This window comes from Bidens hawaiensis, unplaced genomic scaffold (assembly GCF_021521415.1).
Source record: "Bidens hawaiensis isolate Kalapana, Puna unplaced genomic scaffold, B.hawaiensis_p1.1 tig00005502_1, whole genome shotgun sequence".
NCBI classification, from domain to species: domain Eukaryota; kingdom Viridiplantae; phylum Streptophyta; class Magnoliopsida; order Asterales; family Asteraceae; genus Bidens; species Bidens hawaiensis.
Window position 1 is genome coordinate 1,463,641 of NW_027491354.1, and position 26,896 is coordinate 1,490,536.

Consider the following 26,896-nt stretch of genomic DNA (forward strand, 5'->3'; position numbering starts at 1 on the left):
TTCCACAACTAAGTCGGGCCCACCACCATCTAAGTCAAAGGCAACAACAACAAGAAATTCTCAGAAGAAAAAGTTTAATCCTAAATCTGAGAAAGTCTATGTGGAACATAGTACCCAGTTTGTAAAGGAGGGTAACGTTAATGAAAAACATAATTTCCCAAAACACCCTCCTAGACAAACTACACCCCAAAATGTCAAATCCAGGGGGTACTATGATAACAGACAAAACCAGAGCTATTTCTCTCCACCAAGTCAAAGGGGGAGAAACTACTGTTTTTCGTGTGGAGAGGTAGGGCATATAGCAAGATTTTGCTATAAGTACACGGATCCTAAGCAGTACATATCGACTCCGGATCCGAGGTATGCCAAGTCACCTCCTAGGAGGCGACCGACCATTGACGTTCAAGGTCAAGAACGGTTTCACACACCGAGGTCGGTTTCTCCTCGGAAACCTCAGCCAACCTCACCACACCAATCCCCAAACCCCTCAGATCCAAATGTTTCCACTTCGACAAGTGAAACTCAGTCTTCAACCAGCTATCTCAAACATGTTGAGAAGAAGACTGACTTTTGGAAACCAAAGAAAACTAACACTGTTGATAACAACGTCAAATCTGAAAACAGTGTTAATGAGGGTAAATGGATTGAATTGTTCATTCATGATGAAGATGGAAAACCCAAGACCGTAAGGGCTTGGGTTTCCAATGATATTTAAACCTTTTGTTTTTGTGTGCAGGTTGCTCTATATGATCCAAGATTCAACATGTGGATCATAGACTCAGGAGCTTCCAGGCACATGACTGGAAACATGAATCTCCTTTCAAGTGTCAGACAAATAAAAGGAGGTGCAGTTTCCTTTGCAGGAAATCAAGGAGGTTATATCACGGCCCAAGGAATTGTGTCTAATGGGCGAATTTCGTTTGAGAAAGTTAATTTCATCAAAGAGTTGGAGAACAACCTGTTGTCAATAAGTCAAATCTGCGACAAAGGTTTCAAAGTTATGTTTGACGACCGAGATTGCCACATCTTGGCTAAGGATTTCAACTTTCCTGAAGACAAGGTTTTAATGTCAGCTGCACGCCAGAGTGATCTCTACATTCTGGATATGGCTAAGGCAGGGTCATCGTCTCCAACGGCGACATGTTTTGTGTCCAAGGCATCCGAACGTGATACTGTCTTATGGCATAGACGGATGGGACACATAAATGTCAGGAACATGAACAAGCTTGTGCACAACAGACTAGTTGAGGGAGTTAATCTGAGAAGCTTTCGTCTCCCTGATTCGTGTGTGCAGTGCAAAGCAGGAAAGCAAATAAAAAGGTCCCACAAGTCTAAGAGTTTCCACTCGATTGATATTCCGTTGGAACTCCTTCATATGGATCTTTTTGGCCCAATAAGCGTCAAAAGTATCTCTGGGCACTCATACTGTCTAGTGGTTACTGATGAATATTCTAGATTCTCTTGGGTGTTTTTCTTGAAAGTAAAATCAGAAACGTTTGGGTGTATACAACTGCTGGTTACAACTATTGAGTCTCAATACAATCTGAAGGTTCGAAGAATGCGGTCAGATAACGGTACAGAATTTAAAAATGCGAATGTTGAAAATTTCTGCAAAGAAAAAGGGATCGTTCAGGAGTTCAGTGCTCCATATGTTCCACAAATGAACGGGGTTGCTGAAAGGAAAAATCGTACGTTAATCGAGACAGCAAGAACAATGTTAGCCGACTCAGTGTTACCTGTTACGTTTTGGAGTGAGGCAATTGCCAACGCCTGTTTCACATTAAATCGGGTAGGCATTGTCAAGCGCCACGGCAAGACAAGTTTCGAGCTTCTTCAACGACGAAGGCCTAACTTAGAGCACCTGGAACCATTCGGAGCTCTTTGCACGTTACTTAAAAGGCACGTTGATAATAAGTTCGAGGAGAAGATTATCAAGGGTTATTTTCTGGGTTACAGCGTACCTCTCAAAAGGGTCTTCAACAGAACAACAAAATTAGTTGAAGAATGGTACCATGTCGATGTTCAACGCTACACAGAACCAGCCAAGGGGACAGGAGAAGACTGGTTGTTTGATTATGACAAATTGTTCAAGTCTTTCAATCTGTATGAGATTGCTATTCAAATGATGTATGAGGCGCAAAATGCACCTCCTGATGAATCTTTGCAATCTTCAACTCATCCTGGTCCGTCATCATCTTCCTCCACAGAGTCTAGCGATCAAGTTCAAGAATCTTCCGAATCTGAATCTGAAGATGAATCTCCAGCAGATGATGTACAATCGGCACCAACTCAGGTTACTTCACAACCTTCATCGTCAAATCAAGAAGTGCCGAATGCAGATCAGCCTCTAACATCTACTTCAGAGGCACCACAATCCGCTCCAGTTCCTGAGCCGAACTTAACTAACTTGGAACAAAATGTTGTCGTTCCTGACAATCCGGTTGTTAGGACTGAACGTGATCATCCACAAGACAACATTATAGGGGACATTCAACAGGGTGTCAAAACTCGTCGACAGCTGAATTTTGGTCTCTACACAGAAATGATGGAGTCAGGATCAGTTGCTCTTAATGCCCATGAATGCTTCTTAGCACAAGAAGAACCACACAGCACCACCGATGCGCTGAAAGATCCCAACTGGGTCTCAGCCATGCAAGAGGAATTATTGCAGTTTAAAATACTTGGTGTGTGGAAGCTGGTGGATCTCCCCAAAGGACAGAAGAAAATTGGCACTAAGTGGGTACTAAAATGTAAACGTGACGATCGTGGAGTGATTGTTCGCAACAAAGCCCGCCTGGTGGTCCAAGGGTTTAGGCAAATTGAAGGCCTAGACTACAATGAGGTATATGCTCCGGTTGCTCGTTTGGAGGCAATCCGGATGTTCTTGGGGTATGCATCTTTCAAGAAATTCAAAGTATATCAGATGGACGTCAAGAGTGCCTTTTTGTACGGTCACATCGAAGAGACCGTATATGTGGCACAACCTCCAGGTTTTGAAGACCCATATCACAAGGACAAAGCCTATCTGCTCAACAAGGCTTTGTACGGTCTTCACCAAGCCCCGAGAGCTTGGTATAAAGAACTATCCAAACACCTTCTGAACAACGGGTTTAGAAGGGGAACCATTGACTGCACGCTATTCTCAAAAGAAAAAGAAGGAGATCTAATTATGGTACAAGTGTACGTGGACGACATCATCTTCGGGTCCACGAATAAAACACTTTGTAAGGAGTTCGAACAAGTGATGAAAGAAAAATTTGAAATGAGCTCCATGGGTGAGATGAAGTTCTTCTTAGGACTTCAAGTTGATCAAAAAGGTTCCGGTATCTTCATTCACCAGACAAAATACGTCAATGACATCTTGAAACGGTTTGAGATGTTGAGTTCTTCTTCACAGGGAACTCCTTTAGAGGTTAATCACGGGATTAATCCTGACGAGAAGGGTGAATTGATCAATCCAACTCACTATAGAGGGATCATCGGATCTCTAATGTACCTGACTGCTTCTCGGCCAGACATAATGTTTGCTACGTGTCTCTGTGCACGTTACCAGTCAAAGCCGAAGGTCTCCCATCTGATTGCAGTCAAAAGAATTTTGCGTTATCTGAAGGGTACTCCAGATTGGGGTCTTTGGTATCCTTATGATGACAACTTCGATCTTCATGCGTATAGTGATTCGGATTATGGTGGTTGTAAACTCGATTACAAATCAACAACAGCAGGATGTCAGTTCTTTGGAAGCCGTTTAGTAACGTGGCAATGCAAAAAGCAGACGTCAGTCTCCACTTCAACAGCTGAGGCGGAATATATTGCGGCTGCCAGTTGCTGTTCTCAAGTTATTTGGATTCAGCAACAAATGCGTGACTACGGTATTGAATGTTCTACTACTCCCATATATATTGATAATTCTGCTGCAATTTCAATTACCAAAAATCCGGTCCATTTTAGCAAAACGAAGCACATCGAAATTCGATATCACTTCCTTCGTGACTGCTACGAAAAGAAGTTAATCGATGTGATAAAAATCCCCACTCAGGAACAACGCGCTGATCTCTTCACTAAAGCATTTGATAAACCACGGTTTTTATATTTACTAGAGATCAACGGCGTTAAACGTATATCAGATGATGTTCCTGAAGATATCATTTAAATTGTTTTCATTTTTTCTTTTCTTAAAAATTTGAAAAATCCAAAAAGATTTTGTTTTTTATAAATTCTAGGGGGAGAAAGGTTTCAAGAAAAACCAAAAACAATATAAAATACAAAAACCCAAAAACATTAAAAAAAAAATTTCAAAATTTTGAGAAGTTGATCTTGTTACAAGAAAGGTGATAGTACACAGACGCTATCATACTGAGACATCAAAAAGATTTGTTATTTCTGTACATCACTATCGCTTAAAATTATGTCGGTTACCTCAGTTTGATGGACACATTTTCGGATGTGTTTTGGTCCTTACTTCTACTAGTAGATTATGAGGATAGCCATTAACCAGATGACTGAAAGTGATCGGGGCGGGTTTTGATGGGTTTTTATTCTTTCGCTGAAAAATAGTCGGTTATACTTAGTTAGAAGGACACATACTCGTATGTGGTCGGTCCAGTTGATCCATTGGATCTTCAGGATAGCCGTTTACCTGAAGACTTTGACTTGATCGGGGCGAAATAATTTAAACGTTATTTTTTTAAAAGGCATTCATATATATTCAGAAAATGAGAAATTGATCCAACCTTGGAAAATGATAGATACACTGATTCTGTGTGCTTAACTAGTGAAGTTATTAGGCTTAAAAGGCTTTAGAACGGTCATTGTGTGTCATGGTAGCTTTTTATGGTGCGTAAAAGTAGATGTGATACAAACTAAATCTACTCGATTTTACGTGGAAACTCCTTAAGAGTTTTGTATGTCTTCATATATATCTTTCCGAATGATAGGCAGAAAAGCGATTACCCAGTCATACACGAGCCCATAAGTGTTCTGATTCCCGTAAAGATAGTGTGTGAAGAAACTGCAGTGATCCAGATTCGGGACTTGCAATTGTTTACTACTCTGAAGTCTATGTAACATTCAAAAAAAAAAAATAAAAAAAAAAAAATAAAAAAAAAATAAAAAAATAAAAAATTTTACCTTATGAGTGATTGAAACATTCTAGAGTTAACAATGTCAAGACTTCTCAATCATGGAGTAAGAAAGAAAACGGGAAGCAGATGAAGACACTTACAACCTTAATCAGACACTATGGGTCAAGGTCAATTCGGGGTGACTTGGGGAAAGCCAAATACGCTTTGAGAATAGATAGGAGGCATCATAATCTCTGAGTTGTTACCCACTTAAATTTTGAGACATAATTGAACCTAACTCGTATCACAGAAACGATGAAAACCATTTTAAGTTATTTACATGTTCACAACCTGTTTCTTTATGTCATAATACAGCTAAACACGGATCTGTGTGACAGTCACGTAATTAGTATGATTCCTGTTCGGATCTTTCTCACAAAAAGAATATTCATTATGTCTTGTTTAACTTCGTATATTCTGTTAAAAAAAAAAAAAAAAAAAAAAAAAAAAAAAAAAATGAAAAATCTCGAAAAGTCTCAGTAGATAGTCATATACGTCTGTATGATTTCTTATTATAGATCCTTCTCAACCAAAAATAATGTGTTTTAAATTTTTGTACAGTTGTTTATTTCAGTTTGAATATTATAAAAAAAAAAAAAAAAAAAAAACATACAAAAAGATTTTTATTCTGAATTAATTTTTTTTATTTTTTTCTGCTTTAATGTTGATGAGAAATCATCGTGACAGGTAGTCTGATCCCTGTCCCTCCCTGTAAATATTTTGATAAAAACCAAAAAGATCTTATTTCTATTTATTTTTCATTTTATCTATTTCTGTTTGTTTGAGAATCGATGAGAAATCATCGTGACAGGTAGTCTGATCCCTGTCTGTTCCTACTAAATGTTTATCCAGTGTGTAGGAATGAAAGAAAACTTCATGCAGGTTGCTAAATGTTCATCTGTGCAACAGGCTGTGCATGAAAGAAAGAATGAAGTGACAAGAAAACCCAAAGATGTTTGAGCCTGATATTTTTCCATTTGTTACTAATGTATTATGATCTATATGATCTGTAGGAACGAAGCTCTCAGGATTGGAAAATGTCTAAGAAAACTAACCAAGTGTTAAAAGTTTATGTTTTCGTGCAGGTTCAAAGGCATCACGATCGATGGACGGGAAATAAGAAATTTAAAAAAAAAAAAAAAAAAAAAAAAAAAAAAAAATTTCAAATGTTTTCCCTCATTCGATCGAATAGGTTGCTATTCGATTGAATAACTCGATCGAATGGACAGTTTCGATCGAATCAGTGTGTGAGAGAATGCGAACAGTTGTGAAGAGACTCATTCGATCGAATAGAATCTCATTCGATCGAATGATCCAAACGAACAAGTCCATTCGATCGAATAAGTCCAAAAACAGTATAAATATTCAAACTTATTCGATCGGACAGAATTATTCGAAAAATATTACGGATTTTCTCTCTCAAATTTGTTTTTCTCAAACCCTCTTTTTGATCCGATCACTTTATTCAGTTTTTCACGTAGATTACAAAAATGTAAGTTTTACTTGTTTTTAACCGTGTTTTGATCGGGTTTTTGGTCGTTTTGGTTTTCCGGGTTCGGGTGTTCTTCATTTCCGGGCTTCTGCTTGAATGAGTCGAATCAGTCTATTCGATCGAACGAGTTTCTTATTCGATCGAATGTGACTTATTCGATTAGTAAATGATAAGATCTATCTCATTCGATTGTCTGTTATCGAACCAGATCTCATTCGATCGAATGAATAGCTCAACCGATCGAATGTGTTGCTCGTTCGATCGAACTAGTCCAGAAAATTTGAAAATTTTAAACGCATTCAGTCGTTTCGATATCTGTTCGTTCTAACACGTTTAAGTTTACAGATTCAATGGCTGAAGTTGCAGAAGTGGTTGCTCCATTCAAAACGTCTATCAAGCACAATATCGTGGCTTTCCTGGACGAAAAGTCTAGCCACGGGAAGGATTTTGCAACAGTTATCAAATTTCTGAAGAGGTCAAGGATTTCTGGACCTATCTCGAGGATCGTTGAGCCTATAATGTCAATTCAACAAGAGTTCTGGAGGAATGCCACGCACGACAAAACAGTCGTGCCGTCGGTTATTCGCTCCACGGTCAGAGGGCATGCCATCGTAATATCTGCCCAGGTAATCCGAGAAGTCTGCGGCTTTGTAGACTTAGAATCAGACCCTACATCATTACATCCTGCGGCAACTAGAGGATGTTTCGCAAGAATGAAGTATGACGGCGATCTCAATGCCGGTCTGCTTCACAAAGCCAACCTGTGCCCCGAATTCAAGTATCTGGCACACGTGGTGATGCATTGCTTGGGGCCTCAACGAACTAGCTTTGACAAGCTGAGGGAAAGCATGCAGTTCACCGTAGCTGCTCTAGTGATGAACCGCCCCTACAACTTCTCTCAAATGACGTTTGGTCATATGGTGGAAAACATCACGTTGAAACAAGGGAAGAGCGAGAAGTTTCTTCAGTACCCGAGGTTCGTTCAGATGATAGTTGATACTCAAGCACCGGGTCTACTGAAAGAAAATGAAGGTGATGTGGTGAAACTGGACCACATGAAGAATGAGACTCTCAACCGTCTCAAATCCTACAAAGAACGTCCCACCAGGCCACCACTCAAACGATGCTTCGGGCATATAGTCAATCCGTCCTACAGGGCCCCTCCGAAGAGGAAGTGGAGAAATGCTGCCAGTGATTCAGACGTCGAGAATTTACCGTATCAGGAATCCAGCGACGATTCTGACACTGAGGAGGTGGCGGCCCCGGAAGACACAAGGACAGAAGAGGAAAAACAGGCTGATTGGTATTTAAATGTTGAGGATCTGGAGGCTGGTGAAGAAGTTAGAGCCGAGAAACAACCGGCTGAGATAGATGCGACTGAAGAAAGGCCTGCAAAGAGGCAGAAGAAGAAGGTTACAAGAAAGTATCGGAGTTTATTTTCCGATCAACCACGTCCTTCAATGGTACCATCAGTTGGGACTTCTGCTGCCCCTCCTGCTCAACCAGCACAGCCACCAACACCGCAGTCAGCACCACAACCTACTCCTCAACCTCAACCGGAAATGTCTATACCTCAAAAGGTTGCATCTGAAATTGCTGATCTTCACAAGGCTATGATGAAGATGTTATTGTTCAAGACAGAGCAAGAAGAACAGAATCGACTCAGAGATGAGCAGATTGCTAAACTTCAAGCTGAGAACGAAATGCTCAGGCTTGAAAACAGTCAGCTAAATGCTACTGTCGCTGAACAAGGATCTTCGATCAACAAGCTGAAAGAGTCAAATCTAAGCCTTGAAGCAAAAGTGACCGAGCTGAAAGGAGATGTTCTTCGTCTGGAAGGTCCAACCAATGTCGATGTGGACACAGACGAACTGGACTCTTCTGATGATGGAGGTGAAGGTATTTAAGAGGAATTTGAGTGAATGTAGTGACGACTTAAATGTTAAATCTTTTTAATTAATGATTTGTGTGTAAACTTAGTTTCATATGTAATGGTATTGTATTTCATGTTTATGATATTACATATGTTTATTTAAAATTTGTGTTACATTGTGGTTTTTAATCAACCAGGTGATGCTGATCCGTTTAATGTCCAACCGCTGCAATCAAAAACAGCAGCGGAATATTTCACGTTTTTACTGGACAATCCATATGAGCAGCAAAACTTCGCAAGTGGAGACTTGGAAGAAGGTGAAATTTCACACAATTTCACAGAAGAAGAACTGGAACAAATGTTTGAGCTATACAATGAAGAAACAGGCAAGTATCTGGCTTTGCCTTCAACAGAACAAACATCTTCTTCGGCTGCTACGCCTGACTCAACATCATCTACGGCCGCTGATCCCTCTCAATTTGATGAAGTTGAAATGGAAGACTTGACACAGGAAGAATATCCAGAATACTACACGTCTCAAACTGACAATCTTCCTAACTCTGCAAGTTTCTTCCAAAATGTAACCGAGGAGGAAATACAGAAGAAGGCTGACAAAAGGTCAAACACAATGAAACAGCCTTCTGAAGCAGATCAAGCCGAATTCGTTGAGAAAACAGAAGAATGCAAGAAAGCTTTCAACGCTATTCTTGAGAAGATAAGGTCCAGACGACAAGCAAAGCCGACCATTCCTCACACAACGTCTTATAAGATGAAGGGTCGTAGAACTTCAGGAGAGATTATTGCTTGGGCGTGTCTGAAGGATCTTAATTGCATTGCTATCAAGAGAGAAAAAGGGGTTGAGTACTTTCAACGTATCACTGACTTGAAGACTCTTCCTACTTATGATCTAAACCGTCTGAACTATCTTGATATGCTTTACGCCAGTTCATCTCCATTTGCCACGTACTATCAGAGTGTATTGCGAAAGGAATACAACTCAAAATGGAAGATGATCACTCCACAGAGGCCAAAGAGATATACAAGTAAAAAGGAGATCGATCCGATCACCAACAGGCCAATGATTATCTTGAAGTACATGCCACCACTCACGATGAAGAAGATTCCTCTAAGAAAGATGAAGCAGGACTTCTACAAAGCATTCAGGCATTGGTACTATGATGGAAGACTGCATGAAGCAGTTATCGTGCTCAACGACAATGGAAATTGGAGCACAATTCGCATATTTGATCCTATGTGGCTCACAAACTTGTCACGGGAGGATGTCTATACACTATACAAGACAGAGATTCTTTATGCCCCCGAAGACAGAGAGCAAGCATTAACGTATAGAAATGTCATTAGGATTTGCTTTGCCTATGACATACATGCAGGATCAAACTGGAAAGAGCAACAGATGAAGTATGCACAAGAAACTGAAGCTTAATTGTCATGTTTATTTTGTTTCTTGTTGTAATTCAAGGTTTAATCTTCTGATTGTAATTGTTCTTGAGTTGAATGTAATTTGTTTTGGAACATTGTGATAGATTGTGCTTAAATGTTTATCTAAAAATTCAATTGACAGCTTCTCAGGATTTGCGGAACCTATGGTAAGTCTGACTGACTGAACCATTTGATCTTGAGAGAACTTCATGAAGAAAGGAGTTCGTGGATGCAACGTGCGCACCACTAGCTTTGAGAAAAGAGAGAGTGAGATAACTCCAAGGGGGAGTTACGATCGAGCAAGAGAACTCGATTGATTATAAGTAAATAGAACTGGCTCCAAGGGGGAGTTTGTTAGGACATGAAATGTCATGTGTATGTCCCCAGTTCTATCAGGATGGTTCGATATGAAAATAACGATCGTGAAACCAAGTTAACGGACTGAAAATGTCAAAAGAAACTGATTCGATCGAATCAGTGACTGATTCGATCGAACCAGGACTCATTCGATCGAATGAGATACTCATTCGATCGAATCAGTATATGATATATAAACGAAACTTAGGAAATTTCACAGGAGAGAGCACACACTACACACAGTCACGAACCTGCTACTGCCGAAAATCCTCTCTGCCAATCTTCGTCGTGTCGGTCTTTTCCTCCGTCCCTAGGTGTCAAACCGTCTTAGGAATCGTAACCGTGCGTTGTTGATCACCACCGAATCGCCGTGTTAGAGGATTCCGCACTCTAACACGTTGCCCCGTGAATCGTTGGGAAACCGTGTCCCGCACCGGTCCGACAAAGTCTCGCCTTGGAGAGGCGTTGTTCGCTTTGGAAAGAAAGGAGAGCTAAGTCCTCGATTCGTTGGACCCTTCAAAGTACTCGAACGAATTGGTACCATCGCATACTGTTTGCGACTACCCGAGGAAATGCAAGGGATACACGACGTATTCCATATTTCATATCTGCGAAAATGTTTAGCTGACGAATCTCTATAGATGCCTTTAGGATGTTGAAATTAATGAAAACTTAAATTTGTTGAAAAACCAATTCAAATAGAAGATTCGAAAACAAAGAAATTGAAAAGAAGAACACTGAAAATTGTGAAAGTTAAATGGGACTCACGAAGAGGACCTGAGTATACACGGGAACTCGAATCGGAAATGAGAAAGAAATACCCCCATCTATTCTAAAGAATCAATCTCGAGGACAAGATTTATTTCAAGGTGGGAAGGATGTAACATCGTGAAAAATTCGAGTTCAAAATGTCAAATTTCCAAAGTCTAGGGATCAAATCTGTCAAAATCCAAACCTTAAGGTTTAAAGTGAAAATTCTGTTTTCCTGGCCCATCGCGATACGCGATGGATCAGAAAGGAAACCCATCGCGTATCATGATGGATTATCTGACAACGAGGCACGTGGCCTGCCACGTGGCACACCGTTCGCCACGTGTCCTGCCACGCGTGGCAAGTCGCCCGCCAAGTGTCAGCACATGGCACAGCGTCTGCCACGTGATGACACGTGGCAGACCTATAGGGTGACTGGCGTAACCTACATCGCGATACGCGACGGGTGACCAGGAGGCCATCGCGTAACGCGATGGGCTTCCATGTTTTGTCTATAAATAGCAAGTCCGGGATTCACATTTATCATCCCAAATTCAGCCATCCTCTCTCTCTAACATCTCACTAAGAATCCTATTATCATCTTATCGATCCATCTCGAAAACCGTGCCCCGATTCCTCGATTTCCGTGTTCGTTTCCTCGAAGTTCGTGCCACACTCCACCGACGTATCGACCAATAAGGTGTTTGTGCCAAGGTGCATCAGAGGCGCAGCCCAGGAAGTACAGCACAGGCCGAAAACCAGCAGTTACCCAGCACACCAGCGAGAGTCTACAAACCTAGACTTCTATATCCCGGGAGACTCCGCAGGGATAGAGACGAGGAGCAGAACTCCAAATTTCTTGATCTTTTGAAGAAGCTTCATCTTAACATTCCATTTACTTGAGGCACTCACTTAAATGCCCAAATATGCAAAGTTCCTTAAGGATATTCTTTCGAATAAACAGAAGTTAGCTGAAGTCTCTACCATCCCTTTGAATGCTAGTTGCTCTGCAGTCTTGCAGATGGCTACCTAAGAAGATGTCCGATCCAAGGAGTTTCACGATTCCCTGCATCTTGAGTGATGATACGGTGGTTTATGCACTGGCAGATCTTGGTGCCAGTATTAACCTCATGTCGTATTCCATGTATCTCAAGTTGGGCTTAGGCGAACCACGTCCTACCCGGATGAGTATCCAGCTTGCTGATCGTTCTGTGAAATACCCCCGAGGGGTGTCAAGAACATGCTTGTTCGTGTCGACAAGTTCATCTTCCCGGTGGACTTTGTCATACTGGACACGAACAATGATGATAGTGTCCCACTTATCTTGGGCTGACCATTCCTTGCCGCTGCACAGGCGTTGATCGACGTCTGCGAGGGTAAGTTGATTTTGAGAGTTGGGATGAGAACATCAACTTTGACGTTCGACAGTCACTGAAACACCCCAAGCCTGCTGATGATTCCTTATACTTCATCGATACCATCATGGAACATGTTTGGAAGTTTTTCTGCGATATCTGTGGAGGATCTGCCTCCGACACCCAGATTCTCGATAGGCATATTCCAGAGATTGAGATGGTTGCCATGACCAATCAGTCCTTAGATGACGACACTGAGTCGCATATCCCTGAATCTGGTGTGTCTCCTGAGATCATACGAGACGATCCTATGGACCCACCTTCGGTCGAGAGTCCTCCTTCTTCCTTAGAGCTTAAGGATTTTCCTACCCATCTGGAGTATACGTTCTTAGATGAAGAGAGGAAGCTGCCGGTTATTATTGCATCTGCTTTGACGGAGGTCGAGAATGAGAAGTTGTTGAGGGTACTACGAGATCACAAAGAGGCGGGGATAGAGGTTGACCGAGCGAAGGTCGAGACCATTTCTAATCTTCCCCCGCCCACTTCTGTGAGATCCATTCGTAGTTCTCTAGGTCATGTCGGGTTCTACCGCCGGTTCATCAAAGATTTTTCTAAGATCGCGAGACCCGTGACCAAACTTATGGAGAAGGACGCTCCATTCGTTTTTTCTGAGCAGTGTATCGAGGTGTTTGATCTTTTAAAAGACAAACTCGTTAACGCCCTGATCATGGTTGCTCCCGACTGGTCATCACCATTCGAGTTGATGTGTGACGTGAGCGACTTCGCAGTCGGAGCGGTTCTAGGACAGCGGAAGGATAAACACTTACATCCGATTTACTATGCTAGTCGGACCTTAAATGGCGCACAGGAGAGCTATACCACCACCGAGAAAGAGCTTTTAGCTGTGGTGTTTGCATTCGATAAATTTAAGTCCTATCTTGTTATGTCCAAGATGATTTTGTACACGGACCATGCTGCTATTCGATCTCTTCAGCAAGCAGGATGATAAATCTCGTCTTATCCGATGGATCCTGTTGCTTCAATAGTTTGATATTGAGATCCGTAATAAAAAGGGGGCCGAGAACGTGACGGCCGATCATCTTTCGCGTTTAGAGGGAGCAGAGTTAGGAAATTCGGGGGTCAGGATTGACGATCATTTTCCGACATAGAGTCTCATGTTTGTTACGGCACAGGAGGAAGGTTTTCCATGGTTCGCTGACTTCACGAACTATCGCTGACGGGTACCTCCCGAAGATACCTTACCAACAAAAAAGAAATTCTTTGCTGACATTAAGTTTTACCTATAAGGCAACCCGTATCTTTTCCGCATCGGTGCTGATCAGATGATTAGGAGGTGTGTAGATGTCAAAGAGGGATGGCAGATTCTGAGCCATTATCATGTGGGACTGACAGGAGGTCACCACGGTGTGAGTTCGACGGCGAAGAAAGTCTTTGATTCTGTTTTTTACTGGCCTTCGGTTTTTAAGGACGCGCATGCGTTTGTTAGGATTTGTGATCGTTGCCAGCGTGTTGGCAACATTACGTCGCGAAACAAAATTCCCCAGAATGCTATTCAAGTTTGTGAGGTTTTCGATGTGTAGGGCATCGATTTCATGGGACCGTTTCCATCTTCTCGTGGGGAAAAGTACGTACTCGTGGCCGTCGATTAAGTGTCAAAATGGGTTGAGGCTAGAGCTTTACCCACGAATGATGCCCGAGTGGTAGTCCATTTTCTTAAGAGTCTCTTTGCTCGTTTTGGTTTCCCGAAAGCCTTGATCAGTGATCGAGATACTCACTTCCGCAATTCGCAGATGGATAAGGCGTTGCAGCGCTATGGGGTCACCCATCGGCTTGCGACCGCCTACCACCCACAGACTAGTGGGCAGGTGGAAGTGAGTAATCGGGGAATCAAACGTATTCTTGGGAAAGTGGTTGGTTCAAATCGTCAGGATTGGTCCGGAAAATTGGATGACGCTTTGTGGGCCTTCCGTACAGCCAACAAGACTCCAACTGGTTCCACACCATTTCAAATGATTTATGGGAAGGCCTGACATCTTCCTGTTGAGTTGGAGTATCGTGCTTCATGTGCCCTTCAAAGGGTTAATCTTAATTTATCTGCCGAAGAGGGCGCTCGGTTCCATCAGTTGCATGAGTTAGAGGACCTCCGGGATCAGCATATGCTCAGTCGTTTAAGTATAAGGAGCGGACGAAGGAACTGCATGATAGAAAGTTGAAGGGTAATAAGCAGTTCAAGTGTGGGGATAAGGTCTTATTGTATAACTCCCGGTTGAGGTTATTCCCGGGAAAGTTGAAATCCCGATGGTCGGGACCGTTCACGGTCACTGAGGTATTCCCGTATGGAACTATTGAAATACAAGATCAGAGCGGGAAGTTTAAGGTGAATGGTCATAGGTTAAAGTACTACATAGGCGAGCCAGTTGCAGATCAGACAGTCAAGGTGTTCTACCTTGACTCATTCACCGAGGTGTAGACGTGTTGAATGCATCACTCGGGAGACAGCTCAAGTTGTATAGTGTGTATTATGATTTTCTTTATTATCTGTTTTATTTTTGTTATTTATAAAAACAAAAAAATTAAAAATTAATAAAAATACAAAAAATACAAAAACACAAAAATATGTTTATTTCTTATGTTTTTGCTTTCTGTTTTGTATGCCGCTACATGCGAGCGAGTTTGAGTTATTGCAGGTATTATTATGCGCATGGTAGCTCTGCTGGCGTTTTGGAACTGGTTCTCCCGAGGTTGCGGCCGCGAATGAAATGCTATACGGTCGTTCGATTGATACACAACTGGTGCAGATTCTGCATATAAACCAGGGGAATAACCCGTTCTCTGTTTTACTTTTAATTACTTTAAGTTTTTATTTTTATTTTAATTTATTCCTTTTCCTTATTCTCACCGAGGACGATTTTGTTCTAAGTGTGGAGATGGGAATTTATTTTACTTAGTTGTAGAAAAAAAAATTGTTTTGCTCTTTCGCTGAAAATTATGTCGGCTACTTAAGTTCGAGGGACATATACTTGTATATGTTTGGTCATGTTATCTACCTGTAGACATACGCAATAGCCATTCACCCGAAAACTGAAGGTGGCTGGGGCGACTGAATATAAAAAAGTTAAATAATAATAATAATAATAATAATAATAATGTCCCTTGAAAATTGATTTTATTCTACGTTAAGCAGGAAATGATATTATTACCGTTGTGTTAACGAACTCTCGGAAATTTTGAAATATATAATATAATAATAAAAGAAGAGATGGTTTGCATATCTGATTTGGGATGTGTCGGTAAGCCCAACTAGCTTTGATAGTCCCCTTTAGCAGTTTTTATATATATAATAATTTGAAAAATGGTGAAACCGAATTTCGATGTTTAGGGAGGATTACCATAATTTGAAAACTTTGAGATGGTAAGAATTAAATGCACTCAAACCAACACACCACCACATGTCCATCTTTTTATGAGCTTAGAAATAGTTATATACTTTAGGGTGATATAAAAAATGAAAAAAAAAGTATGTTATGAAAGTTATGTGTACTCTGAAAAGTTGTTCCAAAAAGCAAATGCTTGTGAGAAAGTTATGTATTGTAAAATGCCAAAGAAGCATTCTTTCAAGTTAGTAAAAGAGGTCAAAGATGCACATAATAGACAGGACTTAGAGTTTACACGTTGCTAAGGGGATAGTGACTATGAGGTTATCGCTATTGGGGATCGAAGGTTCTTAGTCAATAAATATCAAATTAGGAATTTATAGGACACCGTCCAATAATATTTAGGGATAGCTCGTACGGCCTTCACATGATCATTCATCCATAAAAATTTCACCGAGTGCATATAATTAGTACCATCAACGAGTCCTTGGCTTATGGTGATTTGTCGAACCAGTTTGTTTCGAATCTAGTTTTTCTAGCTCTCTTTGTCTGAGATGGGGTAGGTGTAGCCTTGATTTTTGGACTTAAAACGCTTAATGCAATTGGGGGCTTGATAGGTTAGTGGCTGGGTTTAAGTGGACAACAATACCGGTCAATATGTCGAGCTGTTTCTTGTGCTTTAATAATGATAAATAATCTGGGAGTTTGTTGTTTACTTGGTTACGATCCTGTGTAGATTTCTTTTTCAGGGAGGAAAAAGTCTTAAGTGTGGGGATGTTTTATGTGTTGTAAAACACACTTACTTTCCGTACCTTTTTATCACATTTTAAGTGCTTAATATTATAATAATTGATTTAACTTGTTTTTACATGATCTTACAAAGCTTAATACTTGGTGTAGGTTATGAGTTTTACAAGAGAAAAAGTATGGATTTTTGAAGTCAATAGAGGCCTTTATGATCAAGTTTGAAGACTACAACTCAAGGCCCGACCCAAGCCCATAAGATCCAAGCCTTTTACACCTTAATATGATAATTAAAAAAGAAAAAAAAAACCTTATCAGCCATAGGGAGGCCTATCGCAATCTGCACAGCCAAGAAAGAAAGAAAAAAAAGTTGTGGAGGCTTGGTGGAGGCTAGGAGAGGAAGGAGATCATCAAGGGAGACTTGGTACAGCAGCTAGGGTTCATCTTCATCAATAATCTCAGCCATAATCATTGAGTATACATCCATAAACTTTGTGTTCTTGTTCAAGATTTATAACTTGTTGATTTTGATCTTTAACTTGAATTGTTTTACAATTAAATTGAAGATTGAGTTGTGCTTGATTGATATTGATTATTGAATGAGTCTAATTATGATTTGGTTGAGTTTTATGATGTTTACATTAATTTTTACTGCTGTCTAAAAATAATGTTAGGCTAAACTCATTAGTTCTACCTAGGTTAGATGAATATTGTTAGGTTTTAGTAAGTAATATGGATTGTTTGATCATCATGACTTGACTTGTAAATGAAAGTTTGGTTTAATATTGAATTAGGTTGTGTTTAGTGGCTGTGATTTGATTAATTATACTCATATACCTCTTGCTTTGATTGATTGAATTAGTTTTGATTGATTATTGCTTGTTTGACTCTTTACTTTGTGTTTAGAGATTGTTTGCGGGAAGTACAACCGTAGGGTTTAAGTGGGTGTGTTAACTGATTGAATTCAGCAGGTAGGCACCTTCTTAGAGACCGAGAGGTAATAGGAAGTAAGATCGTCTCTTAGCTTGTACTTGTTAGGATTAGGATCGCGCAAGAGCGGGTTCGGTTCTTGTCGGGTTTGGGTTTGTAAGCGATTAGTTGATCTAGTTTAACTTAAACCAAATGGTTCCTCTATCCTTGGTTGCGTAGTATTCGTTTCCATTAGGGTCGAGTGTCGGTGAGACCCAGAGGAGAGTCGACATTAGAACACTTTAGCAATTCGTTTCCCGGTTTGTTCTTAAAATCAATTAAGTGTAAGTTAGGGTTTGTTAGTGAGACCGACAGGTGATTTAGCTTTCTTGAGCAAACCTTAGTTGTGTCATCCTTAGATACCGGTGTCGTGAGATTATTCAATCCATTATCTTGTTAGACCTTCAATAGGATTCTTACCTAGGTAGACGTTTTCTCCAGTGTTAAGTCTCATTCTTAAAGTTTCATTAAGTCTTGTTAAGTTAAGTCTTTTAATTTAGTTAAAGTAAGTTAGGTCAAGTAGTTTAATAATTAAAAATCAAGTTAAAAATATTATTCTTAGGAAGGTCTTTTCTAGGGTTAGTGATCATAGACGTTTTCATGTGTCCTCGTGTTTGATACTCGGACTTCCTTAGTTCTATAGTACTTACGATCGGTACACTTGCCGGTTGTGTGTAGTTTTATTAAGAAAATCCGTTTTATAAATTTAAAGCTTAGTTGTGAGTTCCGTAGAAAGAAACATCTTTTAGACACATATCAAAAGCCTTGAGTAGCCTGCCATTGTAGGCTTCTCGGCCATGGTTGGCCATACTAGGACATCATGAGCGCATCTATCTGAGGTATGTCATGTTGAGTAGTATGACACTGGTTGTAGGTAAGGTTGAGGCACAGAGCATGTGGCTCCTACTAAAGATGAGGTGACCATTCTTCTTGTCAAAGGAAAGGAAATCAGGGCTTCTGCCAAGGAAGTGCTTGTAGGGGGAGTACTGCAACAGGTGAGTGTTGGAATAACAGCTCCATGGTATACTCTCTTGTAGGGGGGCGTACTTGGTCCAAAAGTGTTTTTTCCTGATGGGAAGGTGTACTCATGCTCGGTGTACTAGGAATCGGGGAGAGTGTTATGTTAGGTTCTTCAGTGTAATCTAACCTTATTCTCACCCATTTTGCTCGTTCCTCCTGAGCATAGTTGTTCACTATTTCCCTGAGTTGGATGAAGTTTTGTTTAACACCTTCTGGGGTCATGTCCATCTTCTTTGTGGGCAGTGAAATGCCATCCCTTGAAGAGAAGATGCCACTTCTAGATGAAGGTGGTGTTTGAAACTAAAAAATTTGTGTCGACGGTGACCGATGGTCTGTTCATTCTTGGAGAACTATAGCCAATGTCGTCCTCCGAAGAGGAGTTATTTTGATGTCGATCATCGTTCAAAGGAAGGCCCTTGTTAGAAGTACTCTTTTCAGCCTTACGAGAAGAATACTTGAGAACAAGAGGACTAAAACTACTAGAAATTTGTTCTCAGTAGTGATATCCCCACAGTGGCCGCCACTTGTTGCTACAATGAGTATAGCGACAATGAAGGTATGGCAGTCCAAGAGTATTGTGCTAACAAAGCTTTCTAACCTGCTAAGACCAAAGAACACAACCGGTTAATCTCGCCGCAGGAGGGGGTCTCCTACGATCAGCTTCCGCGTGAGAATCGGTAATTTGATGCGAATTATAGGTGATAAGAGAGTAAGTATGAAGAGAGAGTAATGAGAATGGGAAGAGAGTGAATGAATTGTACCGTTTGTGAAGTTATCCTTTTATAGGTGGTGCGAAAGCTTCTTTTGGGAAGCTTAAGCTTCTTAAGAGGAAATGGTCAACTCCTCTTTCAGATAAGTTATACTATTTATGTGTAACTCATTGTCCACTTTTGTTCTGCTATGTCGATATTTGTGCTTTATGGTAGACTTTGGCTTACTATCATATCACATATTATTTCTCTGAATTTTATTGTAGTGAGGAGCTTCCCAGGTCAACCTAGAAGCTACGACGTTGAAGTTTCAAGCTACCAGGCTTAGCAACTAGTGTTTGTTGCTTCTTAGCCTATTTGCTTCCTTGACTTATGGATGGGTAAGGGTACCCATGTCATCAATATCATAATTCAAATGCCTTTTATAGGCTAAAATCAAAATAAAAAGGTTAAATGCAATTATGGTTCTGTGGTGAAACCCAAAACGCAGCTTTTAGCCCCGTGGTGGCCATATCGCAGATATGGACCCTGTGGTGGTCCTTTTTCTGCAATTGTGACCCCGCCGTGAACCCGGAGTTTGTTTTCCATGAAAAGTCCATTATACCCTTGAAACTTATAACCCTGTGGTTTTAAACACATGCAATTTGGACCCATGGTCTGTTAAAATATTTTCCCTCCAACAGTTTCAACCGACTGAATGTTGACTTTTTATGGTTGACTATTTGTGACCAGTTGACTTTTATTGTAAGTTTCTTATTATAATCCACCTAACATGAACAACGTAATCTTGACTATCTAAACTGATTATGTGTATAAGACTACTCAAATTGACATGAAATCAAAACTTTACATAGTTTGACAATGTACACACTACACAGATATGCACACACACTACACTCATACTTTGTGTCACACCCTGACTTAGGGCCTAGGCGTGTGACCAACAGTTGGTACCTGTTTTGTAAATGTATCAGAGTTTAGCGGAAGTCTTTAAAAATCTTAATATATTTTTAAATATTAATTTATTTATAAAACGTTATTTATAACAAAATATTATTTTATCTTTTGAAACATTTTATTTATAAATCTTTATTCAGTAATAATATTCAAATTATTTGAAAAGCTTTTCGGATAATAAATATCCGTGTGTTTTATTTATAAATCTGTTTGATTTTACAAATCATATTGTTTATAATCTTTTAATAATTAAAAGAATGAGCCATCTCTACCTTGCGAACATCCACTTCATGAATGACTCTAATTCTTGATGTTGTACTTTTCCTGAAATGTTAAAAAAAATACGTCAGCGATATGCTGGTGAATACGTTGACGCTAAAATATTTTCTTTTACTTTGTTACCCCTCGAGGGTTACGCAAGCCTCGGCCCATCTTGGCTTAGAAATAACAAAGTTAAAACAAACATCATTATAAATTCGAGTCTCTACAATAGGTCACCTCAGCAAAACACCGCAGCGTTTCGACGTACTTAGGTACCATAAATATACACAAGGTCATTCTCACTCGAACATACTTTGGTTCGGCCCATCGTGGCTGGAGGTCGTGACCAGGCGTGGTACGATGTGCCCACCGCGTTCCACATATGTAAGGATCCAGACAAACATATACTACAGCCTGAGGGCTAGGCTCATACTCTTATTTATAATGTTTTTAGAGACACGAAGCCTCATGTAAAGTTTTACACATAACACGTTTGATTTGTTTGAAAACAAGTTTGTGAAAGTGGGGCGTATTCACCTTTAAAATGGGATCGGCTTCCAACACCGTCCTTGAGTTCTTTCCTTTGCTATCTCGCACCTATAGTACGAGTATAACTTTTGTTAGTCGGATACACGATCCGGCTTAAGACCTTTAGTCTTACTTATCTCGATGACCATTTAGTTCAGTATCTCATTTTACTTTAAAACCTTTAGTTTATTCGTAAAACCCGACGTTTCTTCTTCTTTAAGAAACGTATTTCTTTCTTTATTATTTAAGTATACTTATTATACTTAAATAATATATTTTATAACAAAGAATATTTATATACATGTATATACTCATATATATATATATATATATATATATATATATATATATTTATTTATTTTTCTTTCTTTATTTTCTTTGTTATTTATTTCTTTGTTTATCGAGAATAACATCGACTTGGGGTATTAAGCCTTCATAATATTTTATTATTATTTTATTCGGGCATTATGCATACCTTGTTCGCCTTATTATTTTCTAAACTCATGGGCAGCACTTCGACGTTGGCATGTATATCGAGAGTCTTGATCAACACCTTCCTTCACGTAAACGAGGTTCACCGGTCTTCAAAACTTGTCGGCACCAACTTCGAGGCGGGGCGTCGGGTTGTCTCGGGATGGCTCGCTTATCAAATGTAATGTCATCGGTGTCGAAAGAAATAACTCGACAGAACTTCTACGCGTAGTGCAACGCCACCCATTAGCCTTGATGTGTCGACATGTAGGCTTGCCATGTGCTTGGACACACGTCATTTTTCCATGGAGGTTATGTTGTGTATTGCGACGGAGAGAGGGGTCGGTTCATCGCCCAGCGCGACACCGCCCAAATATCAGGTTTTGTGAAGCTCCATAGCGTATCACGAAGGGCTCATACTTTGCTCATCAGGTAGCGCGACGAGTTCCAAAACTCAAAACTTCATTTTGGTCTCTCTAATTTTAAAATATACTAAGACGGTTTTCAAGTGGCTCGTCGGGATTAAATGTTTTGACACAACCATGTTTCTCTACTACCGCCACCAGGGATTAAATGTTTTGACACAACCATGTTTCTCTACTACGCCACCGGGGATTAAATGTTTTGACACAACCATGTTTCTCTACTACCGCCACCGGGAACATAACTACTCGTGATCACCACTCAGTTATTCTCTTGGTTGGTTTGAGGTAATTAAATGTTATCATCACTATAGTTTGGTGACAACAAACCCTCTTTCTATTGTTACTCAAAATTGTGGTAACCAGATTGTGTTATGGAGAAAAATGGTAAGTTGATTGTAACATGTGTGTATTTATATATAGTTTGGTGGTTATCAAGTTAACAGGTGTTAAAACATGTTATGAGGTGTAAACATGAAGGATACGTGGACACTTAAATTTTGTTATGTTGTCCAAACTATTATGTGTAGGGGTTAAAACATATATCATATTGTAATAATGTTTGTGATACTAATGATAGTGTATTATTTAAGAATAATAGTTTCAAAGACTTTCCATGTCAGGAAGATTCTTGTCATGCATGTGCTATTTTAAATAGGAAACATTTATACTAGTAGTACATAATAGTTATATTTATTCATCCTTTAGACATAAAAGGATGATTAATGTAATAATATTAACGGTTGTTTAGATATTTCATAAATCAAACTCCACTCATCATTTTTTTTAAACGCTAGATTAATGTTTTTCTTTTATATATAAACTGAAATGTTTGATTTATATCTCGAGAACATGCATAAGATATATTTACGCCCATTAACTTATGTCGGCTATTACTTTTTATCCTTTTAACTTTTAAAGGTTGACATTTTTTATATGGATGTTTGGTGGGTGTTACACTTTGATGCATTCATATTCACATAGATATGCACACACTGTCAAACAGTCTACTTAACATAAATAATCATCACTTGTTGACTTACCTAAGTCAATCTGTCTTTGCACAACATTATCCAATTGAACACAATGTTGACTTTCCTATGTCAAACTGTGATTTTGCAAATCTAAGAACCCTAGGTCAAAAACACACAGTTTGTCTTTCCTAATCTTTGCATAACATTATCCAATTGAACACAATGTTTGATTTTCCTAAGTTAAACTGTGACTTTGCAAATCAAAGAACCCTAAATAAAAAACACACTGTTTGACTTTCCTATTTGCACAACATTATCCACTTGGACACCATGTTTGACTTAGCAACATACAGATACATTCAGATGCATACAAAACACATACACAGATACATACACTAATGTGAAATGACACTCATGCCCCAGCACACTAATGTGAAATAACAAGGTATAAAACATTTAGTATACAAACACCTAGTAAAACACTTAATATATGCACACACAACTTCACACACAACCATACATACATATATACACATACAACCATACATAAAAAGGTTGTTATGGGCCCTGCATATATACACATACACACATTTCAAGCACTTGATTCCTTAACTAATTAGTTTGTTGTTATACTATAAAGTCAACAGATGCATACTAATTATACATACATACATACATACATACATACATACATACATACATCTAATTATATAAACATACACCTAATAAAATCAAACAAAGCACTTGACTCCTTAATATAGTCACACATACATCTAGTTATAGGGGTATTCTTCGGGTTAGTTTTTCGGGTTTCGGTTTTTTCGGGTCGGGTTCTTCGGGTTTCAAAGTTTTAAATCCATACCCAAAACCCAACCCAAATCTTCCACAGTTTCTTCGGGTTCGAGTTTTTTCAGGTTTGGTTAATCGGGTATCGAGTATTCTAGTTAAAAAAAACTACACTGCTAAATTTAAATGTAACATATTATTCTTCACTCGTAATGTAAATAAACCAATAACAAAACATAAATTGAACGATAAAACATCATAAAAAGATTAAAGTTTAACAAAGTTCAACTATAATAAACACAACCGATATAATCGTCTTAAGTATGTCGTGATTAGGGTGTTGGATTATAGTTGCTTTTAGTCATAAATTAAAACATTAATAAACAATAAACAATCGATTTATAATAGGTGGAATGAAAACAGTCGATTTGGACTAAATTCTTATAACAGATTTTTTGGGTAGACTCGAAACCTAGAATTGTGACCCAAGAAACAACCCGAATTACTTCAGTTTGAGTTTGGGTTGGCCTTTTCTCGGGTTCGGGTTTCTTGGGTTGGGTTAGTTCGGGTACGGGTTTTCTCGGGTTGGGTTTCGGGTTTCGGGTAAAAGTGACAGCCCTATCTAGTTATGTACAAAAAATAAATACATATAAGCATACCTATGCACACAGTTTACAAATTCATATACACAAAAACAAGCATACATAGATACAGACATAATCGCACCCACATTAATCATACATATGCGCACACATTGATCAAATTGACAACATTGCAGTTCACTAGTGATCATAATATCATTATATTTAAAAGACATAATTACTGTATCGTTACTTAAGTTAATACAAAATGCCCTAATTAGTTGTTGATATAATATAAAACACATGATTACTAGTCTAGGTCATTACTAGTTAAGTTTATATTAAACAAAACACCAAAACCACCAAGTACTTAAAACTAGGAACGGGAAATTGTAAATCTTGTATGGTCGGGTTTTCACAAAAACCACCAACTCAAGTTCCAGGTGGTCAAAGGTAACATCCAGCCAGATCGCGGCTATAAACCAATAACATAATTGTCTCAAATACAAAGCATCGACCTAAAACTGAATTTAATCGAACAAACAAATTAACAGGGAAAAATGTGATTTCCGATACCTGTGAAAAACATATTATTAAGTAGTGCATCAAAAATCCAAGCCATTTTTATGATCGATGGGAAACGCCGGCAGGATACGACGACGGGAAGGTGACTTTAGGGTTGTAAGTTGCAAAGGAGGGGGTTATATTGAGACGGTGTTTGGTTTGTGCGTGAAAATACACGGTTGCCCCTAAAACTAACGGAAGCAACAGCCGTTAACTAACAGGTGGTCACGATTGCAAAAAAAAAAAAAAAAAGGACCATCTCATGGTCCATATCTGCGAAAATGGCCACCATGGGGTTGAAAGCTATGTTTTTGGTTTCACCAAAAACTACCGACTATCCTATTAACTCGACAATGAAATATAGCTTAAACAAATAATGTGAAAGAAATAAACAAAACAATAGTTAACTACTAATGCATTGTATAAGAACATGCACGAATTGAGAATATGGCATGGCTACGTGGGTGAGGTGGCAGCCTTCGGTTTGGACCGTATCAATTTTACTTTTTTGAACTCGTGTTAGATCCAGGTAATCTTGATATTGTTTGAATTTGATCATTTGATGCTATCTTCATAAGATGATGAGATCTAAACGCTTGTCTTTGGGTGTGGTGTGATTTTAGTGAAGAGTTTTCCATAAACACCACTACACTAGAGCTTAGTATATATAATAGTCAACTCCCTTAAGGTCCATATTTATTCAACAAAAGAGATATAGTATAAGTTGGATGTGGCTCAATGGTAGAGCACTTACTTTACTAGTGAGAGGTAGAGGGTTCAAACCTCACTATCACCAACTTATATGGGAGATATGAGGGATGACCCTGGCTTGCCAGGGTTCGAGTCCTGATCTCACCCGGTTTTACCGGCTCCTCGCTGTTGTGTCATTAGGCGGGTGTGGGGGTCGGGTTTTATCCGGTGAATCCCTCAATAGGGTGGACCGCTAGGGCTTCGTCCGTCCGGAATAGTGGCTGGCTCGGGCTACCTTTGTCCAATGGGAGTCGCGTACGAAGTACCCGGCGTTACTTAGTTGGTCCTTCAAAAAAAACAAAAAGGGATATAGTAATAGTAATAATGTATCAAGTTGATGTGGTTCGATTAGGATTCTATGACCAGTAAAATTGGAAGGACTTGGTGAGAATTTGATAAGAGCGTGAAACAATTTTTTGCATATCTTCGTTAACAAATCAAAACGGGTATACTTGTCGGGTTTTAAGTATGCTCATCTCAGATGTTTTAGGTTTCAGGTATACCCATCAATCTCTGGTTTTTGTCATCCCTATTTATTGCGGGCCGCGAGAGGCCAAGATTTGATTATAATTGACATGTGAGTGCTCATAAATTTGTTTTTATTCCAACTTAAATTGCAAGTCAATTTATATTTGTGCATTGTACTTGATGTATTTTTAGTATTGACCAATATTCAAACACATCCTTATAAGTTGACTATCGTCAGTATTGCAAAAACTACTATCCCCTCTTACATGTTCAATCATAAAACTATTATAAAAAATCAAAATAAAATGTCTTGTATTCAAATTTCTAACTTTTCGTCGTAGTTGTATGCTTAAAGTTCGAAAACTTTTGCTACGATTTAATGTAATATTTTTTGTTTGGCCCTTTTTGGAGTGACTCTTTTTTGCCTTCACTACGAAAAATCCTATATCGGTCACTGGCTATAAAAGTTGTAGGGTTTGTGGAGATGAATCATTTACGGGTCTGTTATAATCTTGGCGCCGCCATTGCAAGTTATAATGTTAAAACTATCAAATAAAACGTCTATCAAGAAGGTTTCAAAAAGTGAAACCAAGAGAATTCTAACATTGATGAGCCTTCTTAAAATACCTCTAACAATGCAAAATGCTAATCTACTAATTTCAGCCATGAAACACGGTTCCAAAGCAATTGTGGATGTCTTTTATACTGTTGAAAGCTGATGAACAGGCCAACACGTGAAGAAGACCGAGCACATTTACTTTTTTAAGGCAAATTTTATTGTTGACTCCGAGACTCAAATCCAAGACCTTTGGGTGTTTAAAAAAATTTGTCTCTGTCATTGACCAACCCCACGACTGAGTGCGTTTGCTAGTTGTTAAAGTTTATGGATTGGCTAACATATTTAAGTTT

The 26,896-nt window shown here is 39.2% G+C and overlaps 1 long non-coding RNA gene across 1 annotated transcript in view; it reads right to left on the bottom strand.

Annotated features, from left to right (window-relative positions):
* The window catches only part of LOC143630014 (uncharacterized), a 135,551-nt gene that overhangs the window by 96,355 nt on the left and 12,300 nt on the right, over positions 1-26,896 (bottom strand). The window lies entirely within an intron of this gene.